Here is a 14,821-nt window from a genome sequence, read left to right on the forward strand (position 1 = left end):
TGCAAAAAAGCACAATGGGACCCTCTCCAGTATGACGCCTCCTAGTACCTCAAAATATGGGACCACGTTGGGTATGTCCTTAGGTTCGTAGATTCAACCCCCACCCAATAAGAAACATTCACAATATCTAATTAGGTCTAGTTTAAATTTAAGCGAGAAAAAAAAAATACTCAATGTCCTGTATTTTAAACATTTATGAATACACATAGATTAAGGTTGATCATATATATATATATATATATATATATATATATATATATATATAGTCACCAGAATATGATAACTAAATATGAACATTTTCAATACTTTTTTTGCAAATCCAACCATATGAATGTGCTTTGCATGGTGAATTTGCTAGGAATCAACCATTGGATCATGTATTTTTGATGAAAAATGCGATTTTTGAATGCTTTAATATTTATGAAGATTATGAGCCATTGATTTTAAAGCCTTTAAAAAATCTCGTTTATGCATCAAAACTGAACTATTCAAGAGGGGGTTCTTATAAAACCATGCATTTATAATACATATGTATGGTTAGATTTAAGAAAAAAGAACAAAAAATCCATCAAAATCATGGTTTACACATTAGTAATTATGTCTAGTTCTCATATATACATATATATGAGTAATGAGCATTTGCAACATTTTTTTTGCAAATCCAATAATGTCGATGCGCTTGGCATGCATGGTGAATTTACTAGGAAAACCATTGGATCATATGTTTTCAATAAAAAAAAATACAAATTTTGAATGTTTGATTATTTATGAAGATTATAAGCCGTTGCTTTTAAAGCCTTAAAGAATTCTCTTCTATAAAACAAAGTTGGATGATTCAACTGGTTTTTATAAAAACCAAGCATGTTGATCACATTCATGCATATAGATTCAAGAGAAAATAACCAAAAATTCATGAAAAACACAGTTAACACATTAATTCTCATATTTTCATTTTTCATATTCCAGTGTCTCTCTATGTATCTACACACTAGAATATGAGAACTAGAAATATGGGCATTTTCAACGCATTTTTTGCAAATCTAACCATGTGGATATGCTTGGCACGGTGAATTTGCTAGGAATCAACCATTGGATCAAGCATTTATTAGAAAAATATGATTTTTAAATGCTTGAATACTTATAAAGATTATGAGTCATTGTCTTTAAAGCCTATAAAAAACTCATTTATGCATCAAAATGAGATGACTCAAGAGCGAGTTCTTGTAAAACATGCCATGTAGATCACATCCGTATGGTTAGATTCATGAGAAAAAAAATCTATGAAAATCACACTTCACACATATTTTCATCTCTCATTCTAGTCACTATATATATATATATATATATATATATATATATATATATATATATATATATTGGGTATTAATAAAGGTACAAAACTAATTAGCTAGAAATTATAGATGCAAGTTTTATCGACTCAATCTAATCACAGATATGTTTTTGTTTGCTGAGTATCAAGCCTTGGATCATGCTTTTCTGATGTAAAAATGTGATATTTTGAAATATGAAATTTGGACACATTGTGGGCGGCTGATTTTTGACCCCTTTAAAAACCTAATTAGTTGCCATATATCTAAAAAAGAAGAAATTTTTGAAGAAAAAAGTGTGGTGTTTTCTACTCCTTAGTTTCCTACCTACCCTAGTCAATATATATATATATATATATATATATATATATATATATATATATATATATATATATATATAGAGAGAGAGAGAGAGAGAGAGAGAGAGACCTACCCACAAAAAACCATGCCAACCCTAGTACTCTACTCATTGAATTTTTTTTTGTTGTGGATCAGGATATAAAAACTGGTATTTGGAGCATTAAAATTTTATGAAAAAATGTACATCATTGATTTTTCAAACTTATTAAAACCTATCTGTACAGTCAGAATTTTCAAGAACTGATTCTTATAAAAACAAGCGTGTACAGTCAGAATTTTGAAAAAAAATACCATAAATCCAATAAATCGTGTGGTGGGTAGTTTTGGTAGGGTTTTCATTAATGTGTGTGATGAAGTTCCCAGCGTAAGCCATTAATCTCTAGGCGGGATCACCAACATCCAAGCCTTTATGGAGTCCACTAGTGAGAGGCACCCCCACACCCGGTGAGAGTCGAACCTGAGACAAAGAAGTCGTCACCTTTTCCCCAGATCCGCTGCCATTTTGACCGGCCTGAGGACTCGTACCTGCATTTATGGGTTTTTGGAGATTTGACATGCATTATATGCACCTGATGTTTGGATCCAATTGGCCATGAATCAAGGAGGTTATTGCAATTCTTTTTCCCTTTGCAATAATTGGACCTACTCCCATAACATGGTCCACGCGCTCGTGGATGCGAGTCCTTTGCTTGAGCATTAAGTCTATATCGCTTTCTGACTTAGTTGTTGGTATCTCTGACCTTACTCTCTGCTCATCAATGCCATTTCTTTCCTTTCCCTTTTTCCACCTTTCCATAAAGTCTCATATTGTGTTTGGGTTTCAACTGAAACCGGACCGATTTCATAAAAATCAAGAACGTGTTCACAGTTTTGATCACGTTTTTTGATGCCCCAGGTACACAGTTTGTCGTGTCTCCAGAAAGAAAAATATCATGATTTAAATAATGTCTCCAGCAAGTGAACTGTTGAAGGGCATATGAAAAGTTTTATTATGTGTTAAGAGGAACGTCATAAGATCTGGCATTTTTTTATCAGCTAATAAAAATGTTTGGAGTTCATGAACTTGGTCGTGCTTTATATGAAATCTGGTCATTTACATACCAAAAAATATCGCCATTCATTGAAAATCTCATAATTTTATGGTGAGATTTTCAAAAGCCAATACGATCCTGAAAAAAATGCAATAATTTTCATGACAGCATCTATTTCAAAAATTTTACACTAATAACACGATATTTATAACTTTTATATATTTAATGTATTTATCATATTTTTCATATATTTTAACATTTAAATAGACTAGTGTTTTTTTCAAGATTGTTTCAAAAAAGCAATTTTTTAATTAAGTTTGTCATGAGATTTTCCTTTGCCCAAAATTTTTTAATAATGATATTTACGACCATGGTTATTTACTTGAACATAAAAAACGTGCCCATGCTCGATCATGTGATGCTTTTTATCAATCTCAACTGATTTTGACCAACGGGGTGTTGAGACGTTGCAAGTTCGAACCCCAAATGGTATGGTTGTATAATTGGTAGGGGTCTGCCTAACCCCAGCTTTCTCTGTCGAAAAAAAAAAACTAGTGAAAGTTTTATCAACAAGACTCCGCTTGTATGTAGGGATGGCAGTGGACCAGGGCGGGGGATAAGGTCTCCACCCCCACCCCGTTTCAAAATCTGAACCTTCATCCCGGCATGGGGATGAATTTTAACCTCCATCCCCGTTTCATGTCCTCCATCCCCGGTCCAAACGGGGGTGAGGCGGGGCGGGACCTCATTTCCCCTCGATCTATAATCATTCCTTAAAAGATTGGGGATGTGGCAGGGCGGGGGAAAGGCGGGGATTGAGACAGGGATGGGGGGAAGCGTAAGTCCATCCCCACACGGATAGATTTTAACCTTCATCCCCGCCTCCATCCCCGTTTTGTGCCTTTCATCCCCCGTCCAAACGGGGAGGCGGGGCCTCATTGTCCCCCGGTCCACTGCCATCTCTACTTGTCTGGTAGGAGCAGTTAATGCACATCACATTGTGTTGGGTACATTGCAAGTTCTAATCCCAATGGTATAGTTGTATAAATGGTAGGGGTCTGCCTAACCCAGCTTTCTTGCTGAAAAAAAAAAAACTAGTGAAAGTTTGGCTAAACCATGACAATTATGGAATTGGAAGATCGATACGTCTACCCCTAACTAAAAATAAAAGGTTGATTAATGGAGAGATCAATGACTGAATAGGGAAATAAATAAATAGAAGGAGACCAATAATTAATGAGGTTGTAACCTAACAAGGATGTTTCCTTCAAAACAAAACACAGGTTTAATTGGAAAAAAATGATTTGACTTAGTTTGACAACAATGAAAGGCCAATGTATTCCTATATACTGACACGTGTGCTTTGGGGGGCCCTCCCTAGAAAATAATCCCACGATGATCATCAAGCTTTTTTTGGATTTATAACCCGAAGAAACCGCACCCGGCACTCAGCCTGCCATACCTACGGAGCACAGGTTGGCTTGTGCAGTGAGGCGAATCGAAGCTTGACTGCCTGTCTAGCAGCCAAGGCCCCACTCCACTATGAAAACCCTCCTTGTGGCCAATGCTGCACATCATTTTCTTGGAAGATTGCGATGTGTTACTGGTTAATTGTGGTAAATTATTTTTCCTTTGTTGATGCCGAATCCATCAAGATCAAGCCCTAGTTGGTCTAACCTAGATAAACCAAGAGAAGCGGACCAGTCCTACAGGAGGGCTGATCAGGTGCAATAAGATAGAGGGCAGATCAGGTGGGGCCGACGCCAAAGTGTGCGATGTGATTGCACCTGATTTGCAAGCTCTACTAGGTGCTGCATCGCACCTGTCACAGGTTTGATATTAGGGAAAATCAAACTCGTGACCTCTGGGGCTTCTAGGCATCTTGATGCAGAACCTCACCAATTGACTTTGCAGGGGATAATTGATGTTATTTAGTAGTAATTTTTATCTATATCATGTTGATAATCTTCAATCATATTTTGTAATTAAGGAAATTTGATCTTGAGCCTAATGGCTTGGGAGTCTTATCAAAATGATTGGATGGTTTTATGTCTAGACCCTCACAAATATTTTTGTTTAAAGAAAAATAAAAAAGTAACTAGGATTGTCATAGATGCATGTGGCGAGTTTTTTTTTACTTATACATCCCGAGAGAAAAGCTATAAGGTGTTCATTGCCCATAATTTTTTTTCTTTGAAAGGCAAGCTGGGGTTAGGCAGACCCCTACCAGTTATACAAGGATATCATTGGGATTTGAACTTGCAACATCCCAACACAAGGTGACGTGCACTAGCTGCTCCTACCAGACAAGCCGAGCCTGATGAAGTTTGGTGCTGTAAGATCCATGAACGTCACAATTGTTCATCTTTATTCTTGAAAAACATAGTGATTGATTCCATTCGTTTTAAACCGTCCAACTTCCTCATGTTGAGTGTCATTAATTCACAATGGGACTAGAATTGACATGATATTATGCCCTCTCTCTCAATGGTTTCCAATCATCTCTTATGTTATATCCTTTGGTCACAAGACCTCTGGGATCTTTTTGTTGCAAGCTTTCATCAAATCTGATTTACTTAATGTGATCTTCATGGTTAGTTTAGTGAAAGGAGACAATGAATCATTGGAATCCTACTTATTGGATGTATTTTTGGGGTCTCCGTCTGTTTGGTAGGAGCAGTTTGTGCAAGTCAAAATATGATGAGATGTTGCAAGTTACAACCCGATTGATATAACACTACAACAAACCAGTGGATTAACGATGACCTAAATCCATCGCTATCCTGTTTAGCGACGAATATCATTCATCGCGATTTTTTCGATGCTAATAAACAACGGCATATATCTGTCGCCAATTCCGTCGCTAAGTAGCGGCAGACTGTATCTATCGTTAAATTTTGACAGAATAACGAATGACAAAATTCGTCGCAAGTCCGTCTTCGCTAAACGACAGCTTCAGTTTGGCGACGAATTTATCGTCGTCGCTAATCCGTTGCTGAATTCAACACCCATACTAATTAGCGATGGATATATCCGTCGCTAATCCTCGCAAAAAAAGAAAAAGAATTTAAAAAATATTTGAAAATTAAATATCGAGAAAAAATTTCTCCTGATACAATTTATATCTCCTGTACAATTTATATTTCATGTAAATAAAAAACAAAGTACACATTAAAATACATATAAAAGGAAACTAAAACAATTAATCGATCCACTTTAAAATTCGCAAGTTCTAATTATTTACAACTCAACATTTACATTTTTTAAACAAAAAGAAGGTAGAACAAATTCAATACATAAATCTAATCATCGCCAAGATTTTGTGTGTCCTCTTGTTCAATGTCTCTATCTGTCCCTTCAGCTCCACTACGCTAATTATCGCCATCAACCTACACGAGAAAAGAAATGTCAGTATTGATAAACAAAATATACTGAAACATATCCTACTCTATATGTGATTCTATCATGCACATATGTGTTCTAAGGCAGTAAAAAAACTTTATACATGATTCTATCATGCTCATATGTGTTCTAAGGCAGTAAAAAAACTTTATACATGATTCTATCATGCTCATATGTGTTATAAAGCAGTAAAAAAACTTCATATGTGATTCTATCATGCTCATATGTGTTCTAAGACAATAAAAAAACTGTATATGTGATTCTACCATGCTCATATGTGCACTAAGGCAGTCAAAAAGCTGTATATGTGATTCTACCATGCTCATATGTGTTCTCAGGCAAACAAAAAACCGTATATGTGATTTTATCATGCTCATGTGTACTCTAAGGCAGTAAAAAAACTTTATATGTGATTCTACTATGCTCATATGTGCTTTAAGGCAGTAAAAAAACTATATATGTGATTCTACCATGCTCATATGTGTTCTAAGGCAGGCAAAAAACTTTATGTGATTTTATCATGCTCATATGTACTCTAAGGCAGTAAAAAAACTGTATATGTGATTCTACTATGCTCATATGTGCTCTAAGGCAGTAAAAAAACTGTATATGTAATTCTACCATGCTCATATGTGTTCTAAGGCAGGCAAAAAATTGTATATGTGATTTTATCATGCTCATATGTACTCTAAGGTAGTAAAAAAACTGTATATGTGATTCTACTATGCTAATATGTGCTCTAAGGCAGTAACAAAACTATATATGTGATTCTATTATTCTTATATGTGTTATAAGGTAGTAAAAAAACTTTATATGTGATTCTATCATGCTCATATGTGCTCTAAGGCAGTAAAAAAACTGTATATGTGATTCTATCATGCTAATATTTGTTCTAAGGCAATAAAATAACTTTATACATGATTCTATCATGCTCATATGTGTTATAAAATAGTAAAAAAACTTTATATGTGATTCTATCATGCTCATATGTGCTCTAAGATAGTAAAAAAATTGTATATGTGATTCTATCATGCTTATATGTGCTCTAAGGTAGTAAATAAACTTTATATGTGATTCTATCATGCTCATATGTGCTCTAAGGCAGTAAAAAAACTGTATATGTGATTCTATCATGCTAATATGTGTTCTAAGGCAGTAAAATAACTTTATACATGATTCTATCATGCTCATATGTGTTATAAAGCAGTAAAAAAACTTTACATGTGATTCTATCATGCTCATATGTGTTCTAAGGCAGTAAAAAAACTGTATACCTGTCGGGCACCGAAGCTCATGTTGAATGTAGATGAAGTTCCTCTGTCCTGAAAAAAGTTGCACAACTCATTACAGACAATGTTGGGAATAACTTCATCTAAAAAGTACTGCATTTTGTCCTCAAGACGCTGACAGACACCATCCCGAGACATAGCATAGTCATTTGGACGTTGAGTGTTGATGCTGGCGGGAGAACTCTGTAGGCCCGGGCTGCAGGAGGCAACGACTGGTGTGGTGTTCATGTGACTCTCAAACACGAACACACAATCCTTTTTGGGTTCACCGGTTGCAGTCACCCATGCTGCAGGATCAAAAGGCGGATGCTGAGTGGAGTCATCACCATATCACTGTACCATTTGCTGCTCGTATGACTCCTATAATGTAATGATCAGAATATAAATTAATAATTAAGAATTACAATATTTATGATAACGTAATTCATAGTAACTTGTCTATTACAATGTTTATTAATAAAATAAATACATACCACTGTTGCTCTCGCCTTCTCTGATACGAACTCTCCCATGGTCTTACATTTATGTGTTTCAACAAACACATCCTTGTATGGCACAATGCCTCCTTTTTCTGCTTCCTGCAAAGTGAAATGATAAAAGATTTAGTTAATAGGTTTGCAACAATACTTATAAAACTGACAATATATATATATATATATATATATATATATATATATATATATATATATATATATATATTGATGAGTTACCATTTTCTTCTGGTGGCTCCCAAAAGTCTTAGATCTACCTGTGTGTAGATGGGCTTTGGACCTTTTTGCTCGATTTTGTGCAGCCTTCGCTGAGCGGTTTTGAAATGCATCCCCCACCCATTTGTCGCACATTCTCTCCCAATAATCTCTCATAATAGTAATAGGGCCATGGCCCTTCCACTGTAATGGATCATTTATTCCGCCAGATGCTTTTTTGGTTGCAGTCTTCATATTGTGCAGCATGTCTGCAAATCGATTGACAGCCACCTTCTGCCACACCTTCCTTGCATCATATTTTTCCACCATAGTCGCGAAGCGATTCGAAACTTATATATATATTCAGAAAGTTAATAGACATGACTATAACAAAAAAGTAAATATGAAACACATTAACTATGACAAACAACTATATACCGTGAATGAGGACCACAATCTGTCTATCACCTCTTTTGGATACTCTTTCCATTGAGCGACCGGTCCCGATAGATGTTGAAGTAGTGAATTCTTAATATCGCGTACTACTTCTTGTGGCTCAAACCTCGTGTTGCACATGAATTGGTACACAGTAAATATCAATATACAATATTTATAAGATATGCAATAAGTGAAAGCAAAATACTTACGGTCGATTATCGATATACACTATTCGAATGAGTCTTCTTGTGCCAGATTGAGAAGACTCTGCATCCTGTGTTGACTCCTGACTTGTATGATCAACTGGTGTAGGTGGGTCATGTACAGGCGCAACATCATCTGTAAAAAAATACGTTAGAAATTCTCAGAATGCACATTTCAACTAATCAAGTATCCAATTAGTTAAATGATATACCTATCAAAGGAGCCCTTGAAGATGAATGCTGGGACTGGCTACCACCAGGTGATTGACCACTGTAACCTTCATGAACCATATTCTAACAAATAAAAAATGTTAAAATATATATTTAAATTGTTTCAAATCAATCACATCAAGTATTTCAATACATTCAAATAATTCAAATCAAGTATTGTAATACATTCAAATCATTCAAATTATTCACTTCAAGTATTGCAATAATACATTCAAAACATTCAAATCATTCACATCATGTATTGCAATAATACATTCACAACATTCAAATCATTCAAATGTAGTATTGCAACAATACATTCAAATACAAGTTTGTATTACAAGATTTTGCTCACTAGCTCGATAATTCTTCCTAATCACTTGTTTGACTTTTATATTCACGTCAAACTTTATTTGCATGCCATATTATGTGTTTAGCTGTCCTTAAAGACATATACAATCGTTGCAATCTAGGAGTGATAGGAAAGTAGCAGAGCGACTTGTATAAAACTCTTTTTGATCTCGTGCTACCATTGCCTCTTGTCTTTGGCTTAAACCGAGGATGCCCACATGACGGGAATGATATGTTGTTTTCCTGATCCTTGAAATACAACATGCAATGATTTGGACAAACATCTATCTTTTTATACCTCATACCTAAAGCGTTGACTATAACTTTCACACGATAGAAATTTTGTGGCAATTTCTCATCTTTGGACAACATACTCTTTACAATCATGCACAAACGGTCAAAACATGATTGACTCAAATTATACTCGGACTTCAAATTCATTAGTTGAAGAACTGCAGACAAGATAGTGTGACTCCTGCAACCGTTCCAAAGTGGTTCATCAACATCTCTAAGTAAATCATAAAATCTACTAGCTACATCGTTTGATGATTCTTCATCTACTGCACTTCTTACATCACTAGGACCCATAGCAGAACCGAGTTCTGTTCCTGCAACATCAAATATCAAATCCATATATAGATTATCGTGCACCACATTCACCCGTGCATCAAAATTGTTTCTAAATTCTTCTCCATGAAATATCCAATTCTGATAATCACTCACAAAACCCTTCATGTATAGGTGATGTCTAACGACATGAGATTCTACAAATTGATTATTCTTACAAATCTTGCAAGGACACCTAATCCGACCTGTGGGATCCACTGTACTGACACTTGCAGTTGCAAATTCAATAAAACTTTCAACACCATTCATATATTCATGCGATAACTCATTGTCAACTACCCTACGGTACATCCATTCATGGTTTGCAGTCATTTTGTCGTATGATGTTACGAAATGTATCCTAACCAGTTAAAGGAGAACCATCAGAATGCTATGATGAAGAAAATATCAAATTTATCATGCAATATATGATGTCATACAATCACAAGAATTATGATGCATGCATTGATAACTTAATATTTTTATGTGCAAAACTATTCATAACACGATGCATTAATTTGAAGCATACTATCATTATACAATTTCACATGGAAATCATAATTAAATTAAAATTAACTGCATGCAAGCATGGATATAATCATATCAAATATTGCAATACATGAAAATCATTCATATAAAAAAATGTCAAACATGTACTTGCAACAAATACACTTCAATATCTCGCTAACTACTACCATGCCTAGCATGGAATCCATACTCCAAAAATAAGAACACTTCTATTCTCATATATTAAAATCATGCTCAATATGATCTCCAAACTCCAACAAAGCAGTCCTATATATCAACAATTAAATGAGTGTGTGAACAGTAAAGTGTTGCATTCAATAAATTAAATAACATGTGAAGCGCTTGCATCACTTACTCACCACGGGTATTTACCTGATTTGGATTGTTTTTGTCAATTACTTACCACGGGTGGTGGAGCACAAGCAGGATACGTTGAGAAATTTGCAAGAGATACTGTGTTAAAATGAAATCACACTGTGTTAAAATGAAGACACTCCAGAGGCAGTGATTGTCTTTTGAAGCGGCAGGCACAGGGTGATGACGTAGTTTAGGAACCCGACGAGCGTCGAGTTCCTGAACCACAACCCGTCACCCCCTGCCGAAAAAAAAAAACAGAGGCCAGAGAGGCGGCCACCTGCCGCAAAACAAAAGAGACAGGGTCGCCTCACTGCCCCCTACCAGAGGATCACGGGGGCGACCCCCTGCTCGAATAAAAAAATGAGGCAGGGGGCGACCTTCTGGTGGAGAAAACAAACGAGGCAAGGGTCGCCCCACTACAAAAAAAAAGAGGCACGGGGGCGACCCCTTGCCCGAATAAAAAAATGAGCCAGGGGGCGACCCCCTGCCCGAAAAAAAAAGAGGCAGGGGGTCGCCCCCCAGTCGGAAAAAAGGGGCAGGGGGGCGACCTCTGCCCCTTTTTACAACGAGACAAGGGGGTTTCTCCTCTGCCGGAAAACAGAAAACGCGACTGGGGGTCACCCCTTGCTTCGGTCATTTTTTTCGGCAGGGGGGCACCCCCCCTGCCGGAAAACAAAAAATATGGCAAGGGGGTCGCCCCCCTGCCAGAAAACACAACACGTGGGAGGGGTCGGGCTCCTTGCCGAAAAACACAACACGCGACAGGGGGTTGCCCCCCCTGTCGGAAATACTAACGAGGCAAGGGGGCCGACCTCCTGCCGGAAAACAAAAAATGTAGCAGAGGGGTCGCCCCCCTACCGAAAAACATAACACACGGCAGGGGGTCGACCCCCTGTCAGAAAACACAACACGCGGCAGGGGGTCGGCCCCCCTGTCGAAAAATACTAACGAGGCAGGGGGGCCAACCCCCTGCCGGAAAAACTAAAAGGGGCATCCTCCCCTTTTATCAGAAAAAAAATGTGTCTTTTATCGAAAAAATTTGGGAGACATCGGTCAGGGGGCGGCGGACCGGGGGCAACGGGTAGGGCGGCAGGCCGGAAAGCGACAGGCGCTGGGGCCAGGGAGACACCGACGAGTGAGATATGGGGCGACAGGAGGGAGAGGGCGGCCGACGGGAACATCAGAACAGAAAAGAGAAAGAGGGCTCTGATTAGGGATTTACGTGATATTTAGCGATGTATTTCGCGACGGCCTAAATCCGTCGCAAAGCCATTGTAAATTAATATAACTACGTAGCGACGAAACTACTCTGTCGCGAGATAGCAACGACACACTTTCCCTCACCAAATCCGCCGCTAAAATACGTGGTTATTACGATTAAACATTCCGTCGCTAATTGGCGACAGAAGCTATTTCGTCGATATTTTTTGTAAATATTACGATTCTTAGCGATGGATTTGTTTCTCTCGTTATTCCGTCGATAATTAGCGACGGAAAAAATCCGTCGCTAATATCTGCCGCTAATCCCATATTTTCTTGTAGTGTAAGCTGTTAAATAACTGCTTCGTTGTATAGCCACCAGTAGCTAGCAGTAAGGCTTGTCTAATGGAAAGGAGGGAGGCCTTGATCCCCCAGCTTGATCATCAAAATAATAATTATATAAAAAAAAGAATCCAAAAGTTCATTTTTATCAAATCAAGCATGTTAACTCCATCTATATACTATCAAATTTTATTTTAAAAAAGATGCAACAATGAGATCTTGTAGGTGCTATGATGAAGGGTAGACATATGGGATGATTGGAACCTTCTCTCTCTCTCTCTACCGGTTGTTTGGATGGTAGGCAGTGCCCAACTTCATATAAAACTGAATAAAAATAATTAAATTAACAAAATAATATTTCTCATTAATTTTCTTTTGCATTAAACTTTGTGCACCAAACATGAGGTGACTTTCACTGTCATAGTTTCGATGTTCATGAAATGTCAAAGTTGCTAGTGGAATAACTGGCATTCTTCAGTCACCAGCAAGGACATTTGAAGATATTTGACACCAAAAATCTCACCAAATTATTCCTAGATATTCTTTGCACGCTTGGACAGTTGGATGATCTGTGGATGCAATTCCAGGTCAATTTTTTCAGTAGTTCCTCAGCCAAATCTAATTAATTCGATCCATATCCAGTAAAAATGCCACTGTATCCTATTTGAGCTAACAATGTGTTGTATCTGTCAGGATCCTGACCAAAACTATGAATGTTTCACCTACTGGTGGACATTGTACGGGTCCTACGTCTACTTCTGATCATGCACTATATGCTTGCAAGTTTGATATGACTAATATATAATCTAAATATCTAGAGTAGAATGCGGGTAGGTTTTTAAGAGGTTTGAAAATCGAAGGAGTGAAGTTTTTATAAAACATGGTACAAGTATCGTTTCTTAACAAATCGACCATGTCAAACATGTTTGCGGCGTCAGATTTGCAAAAAACAACTTGAAAACCCCCTGTTTGCTTGGAGTAGACTGCAGTAAACACAAAACAGATTTGACAACTATCCTCTACTCTTTATTGATAGTAGACAATCCATCCTGAGGTTGCCAATATTCATAGGAGCATCTCCAAATGACAAAATTCTTCATACAAGCTTCTTCTTTTTTCTAATCTTACTGAAACACACAGTGGGATCTAAAAAACTTTTTGTTTTTTGCCTAAATGGCAAACTGGGATAACCCTGTAACATTAAAACCTAACGCACCATAGTTATGATAGCCATCCAGCTGCTCATTCGACCCCAACTTGTTCGAACTATTAATAGCATAACTCACTAGCATACAATCTATCGGGCTTTGTGCATGGCTTAGTAATAACAATAACAAGAATAATAAAAATAATTACAATGTTACTAAGGGTAGGTTTGGTTGCATCTCTGATTTGAAATAACACATGACTTAAAAAGTGAATCTCATTTGAACAATACCCCAAAAGCAATCAAGCATAAAACTTTTTTGGCACCCAACTACAAAAATAAGTTTCATAAAAACTAAGTTGACACAAAACTCCAATCCTGAGATTTAAAAAGTGAATCTCACTGGATGTCTCATGATATTTGAAATCTCATGAGATTTTGAAAGTAAATCTTTTTTGAACAACATTTTCACGTTTCAAAACACAACCAAATGTATCCTAAGTGTTCACATTATATATAACATCGCTGCATGTCCAGTGACCTGCCAATCTTGAGATTTTTAAAGATGGGTGCAGTGTCAATCTTTGAGAAATGTAGAGGATGGTCATCAGCAGTGGAGCTTCATAGAAAATGACCTCTCTCTCTCTCTCTCTCTCTCTCTCTCTCTATATATATATATATATATATATATATATATATATATATATATATATATATATATATATATATATATATATATATATATTGTTAGATCATTTTTCAGATCACGCAGTTTCACAATCAACATCATGAACGAAATCATAACATGTATAAACATGATATTCACGGAAAACAGTCAACCGAAACATAAACAGGGAGCAAGCATGACGGTTTCCGCATAAAACCAAAATTCAGACAACAACATATGTACAAACAGATGCACAGAACACAATAACAACAAAAAAAGCATGTTAATACTGTGTAAAAGGCTAAGGCGTATGAAAGTACTCCCCTTAGAGAAGATTCGTCCCCACATACAGTGCAAACAGGGTTCGACGTCCTTCCCCCAGGATACAATAGCCTCGACGATCAGAACCGGTTCACTCTGACAGATCGTCCTTCGAAGACAGCCTCTACGAACCAAAGTTGCAGAAAAATCCCTTTTCGGAATAACTCAGGGGAGAGCGAGAGAGAGAGAGAGAGAGAGAGAGAGAGAGAGAGAGAGAGAGAGAGAGAGAGAGAGAGAGAGAGAGAGAGAGAGAGAGAGAGAGAGAGAGAGAGAGAGAGCAACAGGAAAAGAGAAAATCGCAGAGCCTTTCTTCAGAAATCTGAGCTTCTAACCTCTACGTAACCCCAACCCTAAC

The sequence above is a fragment of the Nuphar pumila genome, chromosome 7 (assembly GCF_984573655.1).
Source record: "Nuphar pumila chromosome 7, dmNupPumi1.hap1.1, whole genome shotgun sequence".
Taxonomy (NCBI): Eukaryota; Viridiplantae; Streptophyta; class Magnoliopsida; order Nymphaeales; family Nymphaeaceae; genus Nuphar; species Nuphar pumila.